The sequence below is a fragment of the Hypanus sabinus genome, chromosome 22, assembly GCF_030144855.1.
Source record: "Hypanus sabinus isolate sHypSab1 chromosome 22, sHypSab1.hap1, whole genome shotgun sequence".
Lineage (NCBI taxonomy): Eukaryota > Metazoa > Chordata > Chondrichthyes > Myliobatiformes > Dasyatidae > Hypanus > Hypanus sabinus.
Window position 1 is genome coordinate 17,960,232 of NC_082727.1, and position 21,267 is coordinate 17,981,498.

Consider the following 21,267-nt stretch of genomic DNA (forward strand, 5'->3'; position numbering starts at 1 on the left):
GTTCCACGTGGAAGGTTAGTTAAGAAGGTTCAGTCGTTGGGTATTAATGCTGGAGTAATAAAATGGATTCAACAGTGGCTAGATGGGAGATGCCAGAGAGTAGTGGTGGATAATTGTTTATCGGGATGGAGGCTGGTGACTAGCGGGGTGCCTCAGGGATCTGTTTTGGACCCAATGTTGTTTGTAATATACATAAATGATCTGGATGATGGGGTGGTAAATTGGATTAGTAAGTATGCCGATGATACTAAGATAGGAGGTGTTGTGGATAATGAGGTGGGTTTTCAAAGCTTGCAGGGAGATTTATGACGGTTAGAAGAATGGGCTGAACGTTGGCAGATGGAGTTTATTGCTGAGAAGTGTGAGTTTCTACATTTTGGCGGGAATAATCCAAATAGAACATACAGGGTAAATGGTAGGGCTTTGAGGAATGCAGTGGAACAGAGAGATCTAGGAATAACAGTGCATAGTTCCCTGAAGGTGGAGTGTCATGTAGATAGGGTGGTGAAGAAGGCTTTTGGAACGCTGGCCTTTATAAATCAGAGCATTGAGTACAGAAGTTGGGATGTAATGTTAAAATTGTACAAGGCATTGGTAAGGCCAAATTTGGAATATTGTGTACAGTTCTGGTCACCGAATTATAGGAAAGATATAAATAAATTAGAGAGAGTGCAGAGACGATTTAAGTTAAGCACTTAAGTTACAGAGAAAGGTTGAACAAGTTAGGTCTCTATTCATTGGAGTGTAGAAGGTTGAGGGGGGATTTAATCGAGGTATTTAAAATTTTGAGAGGGATAGAGTTGATGTGAATAGGCTGTTTCCATTGAGAGTAGGAGAGATTCAAATGAGAGGACATGATTTGAGAGTTAGGGGGCTGAAGTTTAAGGGAAACACGAGGGGTATTTCTTTACTCAGAGAGTGATAGCTGTGTGGAATGAGCTTCCTGTAGAAGTAGTAGAGGCCAGTTCAGTTGTGTCATTTAAGGTAAAATTGGATAGGTATATGGACAGGAAAGGAGTGGAGGGTTATGGGCTGAGTGCGGGTAGGTGGGACTAGGTGAGATTAAGAGTTCGGCACGGACTAGGAGGGCCTAGATGGCCTGTTTCCGTGCTGTGATTGTTATATGGTTATATATGGTTATATTTTCATTACTTTATGTCTCAGGGTGTGGCTGTGGAGCAGACTGGTATGGTTTGCTATCAATAAAACTGAAAAATATGAAAAAAAATGTGAAAGGTAACAAAACACACATTTATGTGTCAGAATCCCCTACTTGTTTGCCCTGGTCATGAATTGTGCTGACATCTTGATAGCGTAGAGGTTAGCAGGATGCTATTACAGCTCAGGGCATCAGTGTTTGGAGGACAAATCTGGCATCTTCCATAAGGAGTCTTGTACGTCCTCCCCTTGGAATGCTTGTGTTTTCCCTGAGTGTTCTGGTTTCCTCCCACAGTCCAAAGATGTACCAGGTAGGTTAATTGGTTGTTGTAAATTGTCCCATGATTAGGTTAGGGTTAAATAGGGGTTGCCAGATGTTTGCTGGGGTGGAGTGGCTGGAATGTCGGGAATACTCTTTGGTATATTTCTAAATAATAAAAAAAAGTTAAAAATAAAATAATAAAAAATCTGCCTGGAAGCTTATGTTCAATTGCCCCAAGTGAAAGTAGTGGATACAGCCCAGTACATCACAGGAAAAGCCCTCCCATCACTTAGTACATCTACTAAGGAGCACTGCCACAGGAAAGAGGCATTCATCATCAGAGGACCCCATCATCCAGGCCATGCTCTTCTTATTGCTGCCATCAGGAAGGAGGTGCAGGAGGCTCAGAACCCACACCACCAGGTTCAGGAACAGTTATTACCCTTCAACCATCAGGGCTTCGAACCAGCATGAATAACCTTACTGAACTGATCACTGAACTGACTCATTTTCAAGGACTCTACAACATGCTCTCAGTGTAATTTATTTATTATTGTTTGTTTTTATGTATTTTCACAGTTTGTCTTTTGCACGTTGGTTGCTTGTCAGTGTGTATACTTTTTCATTGATTCTATTGTATATCTGTTCTGCTGTGAATGCCTGTAAGAAAATTAATCTCAGGGTTGTATATGGTGATGTATGCGTACTTTGATAATAAATTTACTTTGAACTTTGAAGTAAGTTTAGGTGTATTTTGCTCTCCAAAAGCAGCAGTATTTTTTCAAATAGGTTTGTAGTTTGTTTGCCTTTTTTTATAATTAATACTATTTTTAATTGGTGTTGCTGGTTGTTTATTGTATAGTTAAAAATTTTACATGATCACAGTGGTTGTATTCAAAAATTCCTTACTACACGAGTCCTGCAACTTACCATGAAGTAGAAGAAATGGCTTGCTTTGCTCTTGTTTTCACTGTTAAAAGTAATTAATCTCCTCAGAGAGCAGAAGTAACATTATTGATGATTTATTATCTGGCAGGGCAAAATGCTTTGCTTTTCCATTTTATATTTTTAAATTCAGACTTATTGATTGCAAACTATTTTACTCGGTTCACCATCCACACCCTAAGTCATTAAGTGATAAAATAGGTGAACAATTCTAGGCCAGGCCATTCATTTCTGTTTAGTTGTTTGCAACATGTCCTCCCTGATGGGTAGGATGGATGTGAGTTTCATATAATGTAAAAACAAAATTAAATGGTTTCCTTTGGCATTGCATTGATACCAGAAACCAGCTGAAGTGAGTAATCTGTAGTTTCTTTGCATCAGGATCTGGATTATTATCACTGACATATGTCATGAAACTCATTGCTTTGTGGCCGCAGTGGAGTACAATACATAAAATATATTCTAAATTACAGTAAGAAATATAAACCTATATGAAGTCAAAGTCAAAAATCAAAGTAAATTTATTATCAATGTATGTGCCACCATATGCTACCTTGAAATTCATTTTTGCAGGCATTTACAGGAAAATGAAGAAATACAATAGAATTTATGAAAAACTATATTGAAACAACGACTGACAAACAAACTGAAGAAGAGTCTCATCCTGAAATGTCAACTGTTTATTTCTTTCCATAGATGCTGTCTGACCTGCTGAGTTCCTCCATCATTTTCTGTGCGTTGCTCTGGATTTTCAGCATCGGCAGAATCTCTTATGTTTCTATCAAACAACCAATGTGCAATAGCAATAAAATAAAAAGTGTAAAAAGAGAGCCAAAATCGTGAGATGAACTAATTACTATTTTTAATTAGATTTACCCCAAACCCCTAAAACCGTTGAACCCTTTTACATTCTGCTACTTATACTGTTCAAGCCATTGAATTGAAAAAGCTAATTATCGCCTTTTGATTCACCTCCACTTTTCTAGACTTTGCTGCATGCACTATAGGTCCTAGTTCTTCTGTTAAAGAAAAGAATTGAGCTGACAGTATGATTGTACTCAACTTTCTTCTAGTTTGTTAATGAATGTAAGCACAAGGAGAAAGGATCAAAGTAGTATTCATAGATAAAGAAATGGTTAACAGCGATCACGAAAGCTCATACTGGTACAGCAGTAATTTTTTTTTGCCAGATTGAATTTGGAGCAATTGAGTTGGCTAAAGGAAAAATTAGTGGGAATGTGAAATAAGCAGTATTAATAAGCTTTGTGACTGTTTAAAGAAAGAACAGTAGTAGGAAAGGGAATTGCTGTTGCTTGTGCTGTTCTGGTGAACATTGTGGACATGCTATGTTGGTGCCGGAATGTGTGTGATACTGGACTTACACCAGCACATTCTTAAGTTGTGTTGGTTGATAACACAAATGAGATATTTCACTGTATGTTTCAATTTATATGTGATTAATTAACCAGTATCTGAAAGAAGGAGCCAAGAGCTTAGGTGAGGTCATTTTGGCCAAACCAATACTCCTGAAGGTGATGGAACTAAATGGAGAAAGCAACGTCCTACATTGAATTGCATTCAAGAGTGCTGGAAGGATTCATATTGTACCAGGCATTTTGATTACAGCATTTTCACCATGGAGGAACAAAAGTAAATATACATTCAGTGGCCACTTTATTAGAAATCCAATGTGAACTTGTGCTGCTGTAGCCCATTCACTTCAAGGCTTGATATGTTGTGCATTCAGAGATGTTCTTCTGCACACTAGAATCAGAATCAGCTCTGTTGTAACACATGGTTATTTGGGTTACTGTCACCTTCCTGACAGCTTGAACCAGTCTGCCATTCTCTTTTGACTTCTTTCACCCACAGGATTCCCACTCATTGAATTTTTTTTCTTCTCTGTAAACTCTAGAGACTACTGTAGGTGAAAATCCTAGGAGACAATCAGTTTCTGAGATACTCAAACCCTTCTGGTACCAACAATCATCCCACGGTTAAAGTCACTTAGATCTATTTTTTCCCCATGGTTTGGTCTGAATAACAATTGAACTTCTTGATCACGTCTGCATGCTTTTATGCATTGAGTTATTTATCTATTTAGAGATACAGAGTGGAATAGACCCTTTGAGCTGCACAGCCCAGCGATCCACCAATTTAACCCTAGCCTAATCACAAGACAACATACAATGACCAACTAACCTACTAACTGATATGTGTTTGGATATGGAGGAGACCAGAGAGGTCAGGGGAAACCCACACATTCCAAGGAGAGGATGTACAAGATCTAATAGTACTTCCATTACAATAAACTAACGGGAGAGTTAGCAAGGGAATTAACCTGCCTGAGTTAGAGGGCATGTGCTATAAGGAGAGACTGGACAATTTTGTGTTGTTTCCTCTGGAGTAATGGAGCCCAAGGGAGACCTGATACAAGTTTATAAGATTATGAGAGGCATAGATAGAGTAGATAGAAAATAAAACATTACTGCACAATACAGGACAGCTGCCATTTATTCCCCCAGGGTAGGAATGTCTAATACTAGAGGGCATGCATTTAAAGCGTGAGGCATTAAGTTCAAAGGAGATGTGCAGTGCAAGTTTATTTACACAGTGGGATGCACTGCCAGAGGTGCAGGTGGAAGCAATTGTAATAGTGGTGTTTAAGATACTCTTAGGCACGTGAATATGCAGAGAATGAGGCGATACGGACATTATGTAGGCAGAAAGGCTTAGTTTAATTAAGTATTTAATTAATGTCTTAGTTTGGGCACAACATCAAGGGTCAAGGGGCGTGCTCCTCTGCTGCTGTGCTATGAATCACATAGAGTCATAGTGCCTGGTTCAGTGATGTAGTGCTCTTTGTCCCATCTAGACTGTGCCAACCTTATCTTCCTCCCAGTCCCATCTATCCTCAGCCATCCCTCATCCATGTACTTATCTAAACTTTACGTTAATGTTGCAACTAAATCCACATCTACCACTTCTGATACCTCATTCCACACTCGCACCATCCTCTGAATAAAGAAGGTCCCACTCAGGTTCCCCTTCAATATTTCGCATTTCACCCGTAACTTTGACTTCTAGTTCTAGTCTCCCACAACAGGGGAAAAGCCTTCATGTATTTATCCTCATCATTTTGCATACCTCCATCAAATCATCCCCAAGTTCTCTGCAGCAACACACACAGAATGTTGGAGGAACTCAGGATATCAGGTAACGTTTGTGGAAATGAACAAGCAGTTGACATTTCAGGGCGAGATCTTTCATCACAACTGGAAAGGAAGGGAGAAGGTGTCAGAATAAAAAGATGGGGCGAGGGGAAAAAGGATAAATTAGAAAGTGACAGATGAAGCCAGGTGGGTGGAAGAGGGGTAAAGAAATGAAAAGCTGGAAAGTGATAAGTAGAAAAGGAAAGGAGAGAAGGAGGGGCACCGGGGGAGGTGAGGACAAGAGGCAAGAGTGGGAAATAGAAAGAGAGGGACTGGGAAGGGAAAATACACTAGAAGGTAAATCACTGATAGCTTAATCAGGTTGGAGGCTATCTAGACAGAATATGAAATGCTGTTCCTCCAACTTGAGAGTGATCTAATTGTGGCAGAAGAAGAGGCTATGGACCAACATATCAGAACAGGAATGGGATAGGAATTAAAGTGGTTGGCCACAGGGAGATTCCACCTTTTGTAGATGGAGAAGAGGTGTTCGACAAGGCAGTCCCCCAGTTTACATGGAGCATCGGATACAATATATGGTCCCAGTAGTTTCTGATATTACCTCACATGGAAGGACTTTTTGGGGCCCTAAGTAGAGGTGAGAGAGGAGGTGAATGGGAAGGTGTAGCATTTCCATTGTTTGCAGCGATATGTGACAGGAGGGAGATTAGTAGGGAGGGATAAATGGACAAGGAAATCATGGAAAGCAGAGAATGGGGGGCAAGTAAAGATGTATTTGGTGGTAGGTCCCTCATTCTTCTATACTTCAGGGAAAAAAGTCCTCACATCTTCATAATCCTGCAAAATCTGTACTCTTTCAATCATATGATCTCTCTCCTGTAAGTAGCTGATCTGAACTGCACACAATGCTCCAAATTTGGCCTGTCCAACATCTTATACAATTTCAATATTAATATTCCAATTCCTGTACTGAATATTCTAATAAAAATTACCTAAGGAATTCGGATAGGTGATTGAGACTGTGGTTAGAGGTGTTGTAAGTAGCATCTTCAGTGTACAGAAAGAGAAATGGAAGAGATTTCCTGAGATTAGATGCAGTGTGGAGTGATCAACATCAGGGATGATTATATCTAGCGAGTGCAGAAAACTCAGGTGATTACTGAAACAACAAAGGATAAAACCAAGAAAAGTTGACCAATGTAGATAGCCAATATAGCAGTGACAATGAAGAGGTCCTAACTGAGTTAGATCATAGGCAGCAGTTTTGGATGGCTTTAAATTTAGAAGGACTTGACTAGGGATGCCCATTGAGTACGAAGATACAGATGCAGCTTTCAGCAAATGTTAAGCTGAGGTGGCACTAAATCATTCATTTTGGGGGAGCTGCATGTTGGAAAGTTGTGGGAAAGGGGAGGAAGAATATTGGAAACATAAGAGATTTTGCAGATGCTGGAAATCTAGAGTAACACACACAAAAGGCTGCCTGACCTGTTGAGTCCCTCCAGCCTCTATGAAAAGGAATTTACAGTTGACATTTCAGTCTGAGACCCTTCATTAGGATTGCACATGTTATCATGACAACTTCCACTGATTTAGAGCCTTTGAAGTACTACAGGATCCCAACTAAAAATTGACATCGTTTGAAATTAGGATATTGAGTACAAAAGAAAGGCAGTAATGCTAAACCAGCTCATCATTGATTTTGTCCACAGTTAGAATAATGTAGTCAATTTTGAGTGGTCTATTTTAAGAACAAAGTCAAGGCTGTTGAGATTTTAAGATCCAATAATGTGATATCAAGGATGAGAAACTGAAGAAGTTGTGGCTCTTTTCATTAAATCATAGAGGGGTGTAAGGGATCATAGATAAAATGAGCAGCTAAAGCATTTCACTGGCTAGCCAGTAATCAAGGATACAATTAAGATAATCTAATGAATAATAATTTTAAAAATAAAATTAAATAAATATTTGAAAGAAGAAACAAAGCATAAGTTGTGAAGCAGGAACAGGAGAATTTTATAGTTCTTCCAGACAGATTGCCATGGGACAAATGTAATTCTTGTTTGAAGTGATTAGGATGATATTAGGGTTTGGTGATTATTTCTGATGAAAAGTTCAGATATTTGTTCTTTTTTTGTATTATGCGGAAAGAACTAAGTTGAGATGGTGTAAATCTTTAAAATAACAAAAGGTCAATTGAAATACTTCTTTAAAAAACAGCAGTTTATTTAACAAACAAATATAGAACATGTAATAAGTACAAAATTCACAAGCCTTCAGTGAAATTAAATTCTCTTCATACTTCATATGCCCTGTCCTGAATTCAGCAAAGTTTTATGTAAATAAAAATATTTCTTGCCTGTTTCAGAGATTCTTACGAATGACAGATTTATATCACACAAACGGGCCCGTTTTATGTTCTTTTATGCTGTGTAGACATGATTATGGCTGTCAGCATTTCATCTTTGCATAGCTCAGTTGTGAACAATTGCAAGAAAACTTCATACCCAAACCTGTACAAATTGTAAACACAAGAAATGAAGAGTCTCTGCCTGAAATGTCAGCTGCTTACTGACTTGCTGAGTTATTCTCTACAAGTTATGACTCCTGTCCAAAGTAACTCGGTGGTCAGGTGGAGATGAGACTCTACCAAAGGGGGTGTAATGCCCTTCTTCCCTTTGCTGGCTTGCAGGTCACCTTGGGCAAGGTGTATCACTTGCTTAGTCTCCCCTGACCAGTCACGCGAAGCCATGGGAGCGGGTGGTGGATGGTCATATGAGTAGCTGGTGCACATCTCAGGTCCTGGTTATGTGTCCACTGTAGCCAGATAGTCACTTTCTGAAGAGTATTGATGATGGCTGGGGCCATCTCTCTTGTAAAGTCACTGCCCAGAAGAAGGCAACGACAAACCAGTTCTGTGGAAAAAATTGCCAAGAGCAATCATGGTCATGGAAAGGCCATGATTGTGTACATCATACGACAGGATATATAACAAACAAATGATGCAAAGCACCATCTCCCATTTTAAGAAGTAATACCACTTCTCAATTTTCATTTAGGACCAGGCAGCCTATTCACAGATTTCTGTTAATCACACTCTTGGACCTGAAACAGCTCAGGCTTAGTTCACCATCTTTAGTCCAACTGGTTGACTGATCAATCTAGTCATCTTTTATTCTCCTTCCAATAGCATAATCAGCATGCTTATTCCTCGTATCCCTGTGCAGTGCCTCTTTCATATTGAACAAGATTTCCATTGGTCTTGGCTTCGATTTTTATTTTCATTTATTTAGGTGTACAGCACGGCAAAAAGCCCTTCCAGCCCAATGAGCCTGCCAATTACTCCCAATAATAACCTCCTAACCTGCACATCTTTGAGATTTAGGAGGAAACCAGAGGACCTAGGTGAAACCCATGCAGTCACGGGGAGAACATAGAGACTCCTTAGGTAAACCTTCCTCTCCTGTATTGGAAGTATAAACACACCTCCCACCGCTCTGAGTTCCTGTGTTGCGTATCACAATACTGCCTGCGTCAGCAGCTGCAGAGGGTAGTAATACTGATTATCTGATTAAAGGTCCCATTGCTGCCTCATATCTTCTAGTCCCCAGGTCCTTTCTGTCACATTTAATTAAATCTAAATAATCTGCTACCTCTCAAAATTTATGTATCTCATGTGTTACAATAGAGTTTTAACAGAAGCTGTCAGTGCTTAGTTTGATTTAGCTAACTGCCATTGGGAATTATTTTTGTATTGAAAAATTGGGTGTTTTAAAAAAAACATATATAACGTCATGATGTATTGAGGCATCTCCTGGTCTTGATAGAAAAAATGAAAGCATAATTTTTTTTTACAGATTCTCAAGCCCTCAAACTGTAAAGTTAATTGCAACTGTGAAGAACAGAAATAAAATGGAATAAGTGAAGAGAAGATGTAACAGCAGTTGTATAACCAAGCATGTGTCATGCTAATTTGTTGTAGCCACTGGTTTCTCATGTAATTGAGAGTGTGTGTAGATAAGAAAGGAAAACAAGTTTTTAGTCAGTGCAAGAAAGAAGATCTAGAAATTTAAGCTGATATTCAACTCTCTCTCCTAGCATATGTATCTAACTGAACAAGTGGAAAATAGCAGGAATAGAGAGGATGTTTCCAATAGTGGGGAAGTCAAAACAGCTTCAAAATAGAAGGATATCCTTTTAGATGAGAAGGAATTTATTTAGCCAGAGGGTAGTGAATCTTCAGAATTCAATGCCATTGATGGTTGTGAAGGCCAAGTCATTAGGTATATTTAGTGGTGGTAGACAGCTTCTTGATTAGCAGAGGTGTCAAAAGTTGCGGGGAGGAAGCAGGAGAATGGGGTTGAGAGGGAAAATAGATCAGCCATGATGGAGCAGACTTGATGGGCTGAATGGCCTAATTCTGCTCCTATGTCTTATAGGTACCTCAATCCCCATTAACCCACTTAGCTACTATAACTTGACACATCATCTGTTCCTGGGGACTTGTCAAGCCCTCTTTGAAATTATTCCAGACCCACGTCCACTGCAGTCACAGGGAACCTATTGTAGAGATTCAAGATTCGAGCAGAATCATATCTATCTTTTCACGAACTTAGCTATATCCTCTTAAAGATTACACTTCTCTAAAGTGGCAAATCAAAATGGTTCCTTGACTGGTTAATGACTAAGCACATCAATCCGATATCAATAAAAGACTTACTTTTGAACCTTTTTCTATTGTGTTTCCACCAACGATTATGAAAAATAGTTGTTGTGAACGCTGACATACAGACAGCAGCAGGCTTGAGCCTGCTTCTCTCTTAAGAATAGTCGTAGGTTGATCCTGTGCTTCAGATTTGGTTTCAGGCTGGCACGTTAGCTTAGCGTAAAGCTAATCTTCACCTTTGAGCAATGGAATCTCAATACCTAAATGGCATAACACTTTACAGCATGAGTGATCAGAAGGTTGGGATTCAATTCCCATTTCTGTCCGTCAGAAGTCGTTACATTTTCCCCATGACCACATAGGTGCTCCAGTTTCCTCCCGCTTTCCAAAGATATACAGGGTAAGGTTAGTAAGTGGCGAATATGTTGATACCGGAAACATGGTGACACTTGCAGGCTGCTTCCAGCACGTTCTTGAACTATGTTGGTTATTTGACACAAGCAACACACTTTACTGTTTCAATGGATTTATGACAAATCTAATCTAATCCCAGTTGGTCACTATATCCTGTCATTCCCCGCTGCCCAAAATCTTTTGATCTCAGCCTTGACCATATGCAATGACTGAACAGTCACAGCCCTGTGATAGTGGTTGCCACAGATACCCAGTCATCAAAATAATGGCTGGCCTTTTGTTTTAAGATTGTGTCCCTTAGCTCTGACCGACAAATAAGTAGTATTTTAACATAGAATGTCTCAGTGGGATTCACTTCTTAGTCTTTTAAACTCTGGGGTAGATGCATAAACTAATCCCCTCTTCTTGAAATAATCCCTGGACCAGATACATTCTGATAGGCTTCTTATTTGTTTACAGTCTGTGGAATTTGTTACTAATGTTTCGTAAACTGAGGAGACGATGTCAATCATACACCAAACTGGAAAGGAATGCCAAAATTCCTCCAATCAGATGTTTCTTTTTAAAGCAGTTCAATGGTTTTATGGTCACCATTTCTGAGCTACCTTTTAATTGAAATCCAGCTATAATTATTTAAATCTAATTTCCCTTTTTGCCATTCTGGGATTAGAACCAATTTAGTGATGTAGATTCTGACTGCTATTCCACTAACTTAGGCTTGCTTATTTAGCATATGTAACTCTGCCTTGCAATATCTTTAGATGATTCCTGTCTGCAAAGCTGAACGTATTTTCCCTTCACTGCTGAACCTTCCTTGTTCATTGTTTCCATTTTATCCTCAATAGCAATGGGTACCATGTCTCTTGAAGAGAATGGGGATTTACAGAGGAGTGAGGGATGAGGAGGAATTGAAAGAAGTTTAAAGATCAAGGAGAAACTTTATTCCCCATATATATACTCAGTGGTCAATTTTTTAGGTACAGGAGTGGAACCCAGTGTGGTTCTGTAGTCCAATTTTGACATGTTGTGCTTTCAGAGATGCTGGTCTACATCCCACTGTTGTAACATGTGGTTATTTGAGTTACTGTTGTCCTCTTGTCATCTTGGACCAGTCTGGCCATTCTCCTCTGACTTCTCTCATTAATGCATTTTTGCCCATAGAACTGCTGTTCACGAGATGTTTGTTGTTGTTCGTACCAGGAGATCCTCCAAGAGGATCACAACCACATCATAGGGTTTGGAGGCTTGTGTGACCCAGAGAATTATGTTGGCTGGAGTCAGATCTTTATGCTTTGGCTCTTGGTAGGGCCACCCTTGCCAAACAATTGGTAGAGGTCAGACCAAAGGTCCACTGGTCCTCCATTTCGGGGGTTCACCTCAGGGCTAACATCCCTGACTGGTAAAATAAAACTGTTAGGGAAACAGCAAAGAAGAATCCCTCTATATCTGAATGCGATGGTATTCCTGAGTCTCCACATGGGACTTACATGACTGACAGTAGTGAAAACTACTGACATGATGAAGGAAGTCCTGAACACCTCCAGAGATGGAGGAACTTCATTGCTGCTCTGAATGGCAGTAGTGCAAAACAGGGGCAGCTGGAGATAGGCACCAGGAGATCAGCAGTTCCTGAGGTACTCAAACCACCCCATCTGGCACCAGTAATCATCCATGGTCAAGGTCAGTTAGACCACATTTCTTTTCCATTCATGTTTGGTCTGAACAACAACTGAACCTCTTGACCATGCTTTTTTGCATTAAGTTGCTGCCATGTGAAGGCTGATTAGATATTTGTATTAACGAATAGGTGTACAGGTATACCTAATAAAGTGGCCACTGAGTGTATACTTACATGTATTTAGGAATTTGCTTATGTACTGTAAAAATGTAGGTGATGATGAGCAGATACAAGAAACCAAGTTCAGAAAGGATCTGTGTAATGTTCAGTTTAAGTAGAGGGCAGGAATAATCATCAGTACTGTTTGCAAACACGAGGAAATCTGCAGATGCTGGAAATTCAAACAACACACACAAAATGCTGGTGGAACACAGCAGGCCAGGCAGCATCTATAGGGAGAAGCACTGTCAACGTTTCGGGCCGAGACCCTTCGTCAGGACTAACCGAAAGGAAAGATAGTAAGAGATTTGAAAGTAGTGGGGGGAGGGGGAAATGAGAAATGATTGGAGAAGACCGGAGGGGGTGGGATGAAGCTAAGAGCTGGAAAGGTGATTGGCGAAAGTGATACACAGCTGGAGAAGGGAATGGATCATGGGACAGGAGGCCTCAGGAGAAAGAAAGGGAGAGTGGGGAGCACCAGAGGGAGATGGAGAACAGGCAAACAACTAAATATGTCAGGGATGGGGTAAGAAGGGGAGGAGGGGCATTAATGGAAGTTAGAGAAGTCAGTGTTCATGCCATCAGGTTGGAGGCTACCCAGCTGGTATATAAGGTGTTGTTCCTCCAACCTGAGTTTGGATTCATTTTGACAATAGAGGAGGCCATGGATAGACATATCAGAATGGGAATGGGACGTGGAATTAAAATGTACTGTTTGCAAGTTTGTTATCATCTTTATCTTCGAGAAAAGAGTTTTAAGTCAGTAACGGGTGAAGTGCAGTGCTTTCCTACTGTGGTGCATTTAGTTCATTAACACTAATTGCTTCCACTGCTGGCACCACACGTGCGAGACCTGTAAGAAACTTCACCTTAGTGTTCGTTCAGAATGCTGTCTGTAGACACAAATGAAGTTTAATTGTACTCTAGAGCGCTCGAAGTGGAGGATGCAATGAAAATTTCACAAGCCCGGTCTGTAGCTCTGTTAAACATCTAATGAGAATGCAGATCTTAATTTATTTGATGTGGAAAATTCTTTGCATTTCAAAATTAGTGCATTGCTGATCAAAATAATTCTTTCCCATATTAGGAAAGCATAATATTGTGCATACTCCTTTTATTGATGTATAACAGAGGTTAAAAAAAATCTATCTTCATCTACCCCTCAGCCTTTTTACTACAATTATTTGCCACAGTAGCTCGAGCTTTATCTTCAACCATTTAACCATTGTTCTCCTGCAAGCTTTGTCTCTAAATCCTCTTTCATGACCTTGAGACATAGCCCTGGTCCTACCTGAAAGTTTAAAGAAGTTCAAAGTAAAATTTATTTTCAGAGTACATGTATGTCACCAGAATACAAACCTGAGATTTTTCCTGAGGGCATCGTTTATCTGTGCTGGACCATCACATTTCCCCACCTTTACAAAGCACTGAGAGGAGGGAAAATCAAATTCCAAAGCTAGAAACCTGAAACTTTCCTCTGAGAGGAAAAGATGTGTTTCGCTTCAGGCGTCCTTTCAAAAGTGTGCTTGTTTGATTGTGTAAGTGCTAGATGTGTTCTTTAGCCAGGGGTTTAATTAGCATGATGCATTTTTTGCTTCAACCATAAAATAACTTGGTGTGGAAGCTGCAATGTACAGAATCGCCAGAGGCTTGTAGAGTCAGCCAGCTCCATCGTGGCACAACCACACCACCAAGGACACCTTCAAGAGGCAGTACCTCAAAGATGCATCAATCACTAAGGACCCTCACTATCTAGGCCATGCCCTTTTCTTGTTACTACCATCAAAGAAGGAAGTACTGGAACCTGAATACTCATATTCAACAATTTATGAACAGCTTCTTCCCCTCTGACATCAGATTTCTGAACAATATCTCATTATTTCTTTTCTTTGCGTAACTTATTTGTTTTCATAATTATAGTAATTCTCTATTTTTTACACAATACTGATGCGTAACAGATTTCATGACACCTAAGTTGGTGGTAATAAATTTGATTTTGATATAAATTATTTGGAACAAATCTAAGAAAGAGGATGTTTAGCTCAACTTTACATGTTAACATTACTTAAAGCCAATCTATCACTCTCAATTATGAAACTATCAATTCACCCAATATTTGCATCTTTTTGGAATAAGAGTTTTCCAGATTTTATACATCACTTTCTGAGGGGAAGTCCTCATTTTCCTTCCAACAGCCTCCCTCTGATTTTAGTTAATCCCTCACTCTGGATTTGTTTTTTCCCTCCAGTTTGCTCCTCCAAATCCTCTTATATTCTGATCACATTTTAATCATCTATACTCTAGAAGGCAAATTTGTGCAATCAAGTAAAACTGATTGGATAGTGAAACAGATGCAATATTGGATTTTAAAAAGTTAATGACACCCTTAGTTCTGATGTGTGCTTTACAGGGGGCATGAAGATTACTTGTTGGAATAGAATGAGTAACGTCGACCAGGAATAGTCTGGAGGAAATTTCAATCTGTCCTTCAGAGCAGTCATTAGTAAATACAGGGCAATTGAAGATAACTGATAGCAAGCATAAAACAGGTAATAATTCAGGCAGATGTTGCTGGAGCCATAAATAATGGTGAAGCTTTAACCGCCTCAAGTTTTCTGCCAAATGCTTGTTACTCTTAATATACCGTTTCTTTTAAGCTATAGCTATGAGGAAACAACTGTCATTGCTGGAGAAGATGTAATATAGATGTTGTGGTCTGTTATCGTACCTTATATTCTCACTCGGGTATCTCACAAACAGATTATAAGCAGATAGAGATTGGTTGAATAACTAGAAAAGCCTGTATTCCAAAACAGCAAAATGCTCTTATTTAATAATACTTTCTGAAACATTTTTATTAATGCTTTCTAACATCTCGTATATCATAGAATATTACAGCACGGTTCGGTCTCTTTGGCCCTTTTGAACTTTTAACCTAGTCCAAGATCAATCTAACATTTCCCTCCTCCATAATCCTCCATTTTTATCATCCAAGTGACTTTTCAAGTGTCTGTTAAATGTCCCTAATCACAAGATCACAAGACAAAGGAGCAGAAGTAGGCTATTCGGCCCATCGAGACTGCTCTGCCACTCCACCATGAGCTAAACTGTTCTCCAATCTGGTTCCAATTTCCAGCTTTTTCCCCATATCCCTTGATACCCTGACTAATTAGATACCTATCAATCTCCTTAAATGCCCTCAATGATTGGGCCTCCACAGCTATATGTGGCAACGAATTCCATAAATCCACGACCCTCTGGCTAAAAAAATTTCTCCTCATCTCTGTTTTAAATGGGTACCCTCTAATTCTAAGACTTATCTATCTTTAATCCATTTATCTATCTCAAGCACTTTCTCTCTAGTAATCTTGACTGTACCTAATTCTATTCCCTGAGACCTCTGGCTATCAGGTATGTTGCTAATGTCTTCCACTGTGAAAACTGATGCAAAATACTCATTTAGTTCCTCTGCCATCTCTTTGTTACCCATTATAATTTCTCCAGCATCCTTTTCAGTAGATCCTATATCTACCCGTGTCACTCTTTTACTCTTCATATATTTAAAAAAAACTGTCCTTTTTATATTAATTGCCAATTTTCTTTCATAATTCATCTTTTCTTTCCTAATGACTTTCTTAGTTTCCTTCTGTAAATTTTTAAAATTCATCCAGTCCTCAGTTTTCCCACTAATTTTTGCTTCCTTGTACACTGCCTCTTTTGCTTTTATTTTAGCCTTAACTTCTCTCGTTAGCCACATTTGTGTCATTTTTCCTTTTATGATTTTTTTCTTGGAATATATTTCTCCTGCACTCTCCTTATTTCTTGTAGGAATTTCGTCCAATTCTGCTCTACTGTCCTTCCATTTAGCTTACTTTTCTGATCAACTTGTGCCAGTTCCTCTCTCATACCACTGTAATTTCCTTTGTTCCACTGAAATATTGATACACCTGATACCAGCTTCTCCTTCAAATTTGAAACTGAACTCGATCATATTATGATCACTACTTCCAACGGGTTCCATTACCTCTAGCTCCCTAATCACCTCAGGCTCATTACAGCACCCAATCCAAAATAGCTGATCCCCTGGTGGGCTTATGGACAAGCTGCAATATACCTGCCTCTACCACCCCTCGTGGCAGGGCCTTCCATGCACTCACCACTCTCTATGTAAAGAACCTACCTCTGAATATCCCCCTATATTTTCCACCAATTACATATATATATGCTCCCTATTTTAACCATTTCCACCCTGGGGAAAGCCTCTGACTGTCCACTCGATCATCTTGTACACCTCTATCAAGTCACCTCTCATCCTTCTTTGTTCCAAAGAGAAAAGCCATGTCTCAGTCAACCTGTTGTCAATAGATAATGCCCTTTGGTCCAGTTAGCATCCTGGTAAATCTCTTTTGTACCCTTTCTAAAGCTTTCACATCCTTCCTTTAATGAGACAACCGGAACTGAACACAATACTGAACACAATACTCCGTAAATAAATTCCTACCCTGCTGTTGAGACATCAAGGTTTCACAAGTTCAAGGCATATAATGGGATATTTACGTGTTCCAAGGTAGTAGGCAGGTCACACAAATTTAAAAAACTGTATGCATAATATATTTTAATATAAAATACATAAATAATTTTCAATGTATGTATTTACCTGAAATATATTATGTAATAATCTTTCCTTGATGACTAGCTAATTATGCTTCACTGTCTTCTGCCTGCAGTAACCTGATCTAACCCTCTTTGTTTAACAACGTAGAGTTTACAGGCGAACAGAATCATAGTTGGGCTCAGCATTCTTTTCCTGGGTAGCTGAAGGAAATCAGAGCATTTTCATTTATACCATGATTTAATTTGCCAGAGCCTGACACAATCTTCTTCTTTTGTGATTTTCAGTCAGATGTAGACATTTCTTTTCCACTTTTTGTAGCAGTTTCATGCAGGAATGGGCTTTATAGGCAAAGGGTTCATGCTTTAGATCTGCTATCATAACTTTCCTTTCTTCTTTGTTAACTTGACATTGGATACAACCATGGTATTTGCCTCAACAATGCCTTACAAAGGTGAGCTCTGCATTCTAACCAATCTCTGGGAAAAGAAATTTCTCCAGAATTTCCTTTAGAATTTTTTAGTAGCTGTCCTACATTTCTGTCCCCTAGTGAAACATTTTTCCTGCATCCATCTATCAAAGCCTTTGTAATCTTGACTTTTAATCTTGCCATTCAGGAAGTGTTGTGTAAACCCATAATAATCTCATTATGCTCAGAAATATCAAAAGATCTGATCTTTATCAAGGCTTGCATCTTTTCCCTCTTAACTTTTCCAGAAGGTGAAGCTATTTCCTGGGGTGTGGTTCCCTGGTCACAGTGCTGAAGCCAATTGTTCGCCACTGGTATGCTGCAGCAAGACCGTGTGCCAAAGCTACTTTATATAGGCAACATCTAAAATCCAAACTTAGTTCTGGTAATTGTAGATAAAAAGAGAGACCATCTAAATTTGAAAAAAGATCTCTATCTTTTCAAAGATTTTAAAGGTTGGCTTTATTTGTCACATGTAGATCGAAACATATAACTAATAAAGTGAGATGCATTGTTTGAGACCAACGAAGTCCAAAGATTGTGCCGGGGGCAGCCCATAAATTTTGCCATGTTTCTGGTGCCAACACAGCATGTCGACAACTTACTAACCCTTACCTATATATCTTTAGAATATGGAAGGAAACCTACACGGTCTTGGAGAGAATGTACGAGCTGCTCACAGATAGAGGTAGGAATTGAACGCTGATCTTCCAATCATTGGCACTGTAAAGAGTTAAGCTAACCAGTATGCTACCATACTGCCTGGATATTGAAAATCTATTGAGGACATTGTACCTCAGCTGACAGTATGACTGCTCATTGAAACTTAGAGTCTGTGATCCGCAATGTAAATAGTGTGAGTTCAAAAGATATATAGTGTTTTTGGTTCATTTAGAGCACGGTTCCCAACCTGGGGTCCATGGACCCCTCAGTTAATGGTAGGAATCAATGGCATAAAAAAGGTTGGGAACATCTGATTTAGAGTATCAGGCCTAAACTGTTCACCAAGGGGGGGAGGAGACTTGTTCCTTTCTGTCTGTGATCAGTCCTTTGTATTGGGATCAGATGCAGAAATACACGGTACTCTGGCACTAATAACATATTCTCATCAATCAGGCTCAGAACTGATTCCCTCTGTGTACAAGGGGAAAATTCAGCCACAACAGCTCTACAGATTACTGACAATGAGGTTGTTAGGGCCAACCTTGGTTGTGTCTGCTTGTGATTGATTCATCTCCTTGTATATCTAGCTAACTTGGCTAAGGGGCAAAAATTAACTTCCTCTCTTTGCTTTTTTACCCCATGCTTAGTAGCAAAGGGAGCCTGAGAAGCTTATTTCCTCCTTGTTTACTCTTCTGCATTGGTTGTCAGTGCGTAAGTACAGTATTTACAGAGAATGATACGAGAGAAAAAGCATTATCTAATGTCAAATTCAGCTTTAAATTAGCCTCCACCCAGCAAAGTGGAATTAGATGTCACTGGAAAGCCAAATATTTTATGACAATCTCTAATTGCCTTCGAGAAGATGGTTCAGCTGCTTTCCTTGAATGACTGCAGTCTGAAGGTGCTCCTACAAAGCTGTGGTACAGTGACGTTGAAGGGACATTGCTGTGTGACAGAACGATGACTCAGGTTGTGATTGTGTTGAGTCTGCTTGTAGATTCAGAATCAGATTTATTTATGGACAATATGTGCATCAAAACATACGGTGAAACCTGTCATTTGCATTGACAACCAACACACCCAGGGATGTGCTGGGGGCAGGTGTTTCCACACACTCCATTGCTAACCTTGCATGGCCACAATGCTTGTCAGAACACAGCAAGCAACAAAACAATAAAAGCAAAGCAATCCTCCTTCCTCCCTACTCCCCACCCACCACACAGATGGACAGGCCTCTAGTCTCCAAGCTTTAGGCTTTGATTTCAGGGTTTCTATCAACCTTCAGGCTTTGATCTCTGATATGAAGTGGTAGATGAAAAGTCTCAAACCAGAATGCATTCTTGGTAAACTTAAGTTAGTAAACTGTTTATTATTGTCACATGTACTGAGGTACATTGGAAAAACTTGTCTTGCATACTGTCCCTATAGATCATTTCATTGCACCATGCATTGAGGTAGTACAGTCGGCCATCCTTATCCGTGGGTTCCGCAAGCGTGGATTCAACCAACCCCGGAGTTCTCTCTCCAGCACTCGTTTGAGCATGTACAGACTTTTTATCTTGTCGTTATTCCTTAAACAATACAGTTTAACAACTATTTACATAGTATTTGCATTGTATTAGGTATTATAATTAATCTAGAGATGATTTAAAGTATATGGAAGGATGTGCGTAGGTTACTGCGGGTCAGGGTCGGGAAAAAAAACCTGTAAGTTCTCTCTCCAGCACTCATTGTTTGAGCACATACAGACTTTTTTTCTTGTAATTATTCTCTAAATACAGTATAATAACTATTTACATAGCATTTACATTGTATTAGCTACCATAAGTAATCTAGAGATGATTTAAAGTACAGGCAGTCTTTAAGTCGGATTTGTACGTAAGTCAGAACAGGTATATCTGGTATTATTTAGCATCAGTTAGTCAAATGTTTGTCTTAGTACATAATATATATTTTACCTTTCTATGCTTATAAAACACTTAAGAAATGTATGTATTTCAATAATTAAACCACTGCGTTGCTTAGTAATAATTGTAAGCTTTCATTGGAGCAGGGCCTTTCACATGCTCCATTATTTTAAAGTTGTTCCGATCGTTGACTGCCTGTAGCCTAACACTTTTCAAATGACCGATAGCATTTCACCTCTTTCCAATCGCTTTATTATTTCCACTTTATTTTCAATTGTGATTGTTTTCCGTCAACGGAACAGAAACACTACGAAGCTCCCCCAGGTCCTAAAGTCCACCTGCACTGAGACAGGTTAAATAAGGGACTTGAGTATCCACATTTTTTGGTATTTGCGGGGGGGGGGGGCGGTCCTGGAACCAATCCCCCACGGATAAGGAGGGGCGACTGTACAAGGTACAAACAGCAACAAAATGCTGAGTAATGGGATACAGTTACAGAGAAAGTGCAGTACAAAATGATCGTCAGATGTAAAGCAACAACAAGGCATTTTGTGAGATCAAGAATTTATCTTATCTTACTAGTCTGAGAACAGTGGGATAGGAGCTGCAGCCTGGTGGTATGTGCTTTCAAGTTTAGTATCTTCTGCCTGATAGGAGGAGGGAGAAGAGAGAATGTTCTGCGCAGGTGGGGAAGGAAGTAGGGAGGCTGGGGTCTTTGATTACTTTGGCTGCTTTACTGAAGCAGAGTCCATGGAGGGGAGATTTGGTTTCAGTGATGTGTTCAGCTGTGTCCACAACTCTGCAGTTTCTTACGGCCACAGGCAGAGCTGAAATGAACAAGTTATTGATGAATGAGTGCAGCTTGGTGGTAATGTGCACATTGCCTTCCATTATCTTACACAAGAAAGTCAGTGTAGGAATAAGGCATAGGGGCCATTTGGCCCATCGAGTCTTTTAATAACAAGCTGTGATGAATCCAGATAGACATGATAATATAACCAAGAGAGGAGGAGGCTGCTCCTCCATTAACTAAGGTCATGGCTGATCTTTTGCCTGTGGTCCATTTTCCTACATTATCCCCATATTCCCTAATTCCCTCAGAATTGAGGAATCTAATAGTCTCTGTTTTGAATGAATTCAACTGAGCACTTTATTCCTCTG

The 21,267-nt window shown here is 39.6% G+C and overlaps 1 protein-coding gene across 8 annotated transcripts in view; it reads left to right on the forward strand.

The window, feature by feature from the left end:
• r3hcc1l (R3H domain and coiled-coil containing 1-like) overlaps nt 1-21,267 on the forward strand; it is a 347,567-nt gene that overhangs the window by 91,306 nt on the left and 234,994 nt on the right. For 6 of the 8 annotated variants that reach the window (XR_009507405.1, XM_059947163.1, XR_009507404.1 and 3 more), the window contains one exon: nt 18,166-18,224. The exons of the other annotated variants lie outside the window; for them this stretch is intronic. The gene's annotated coding sequence lies outside the window, so the exon portion shown is untranslated. Of the gene's footprint in view, nt 1-18,165; nt 18,225-21,267 lie in introns of those variants that run through there. 8 annotated transcript variants of the gene reach the window in all.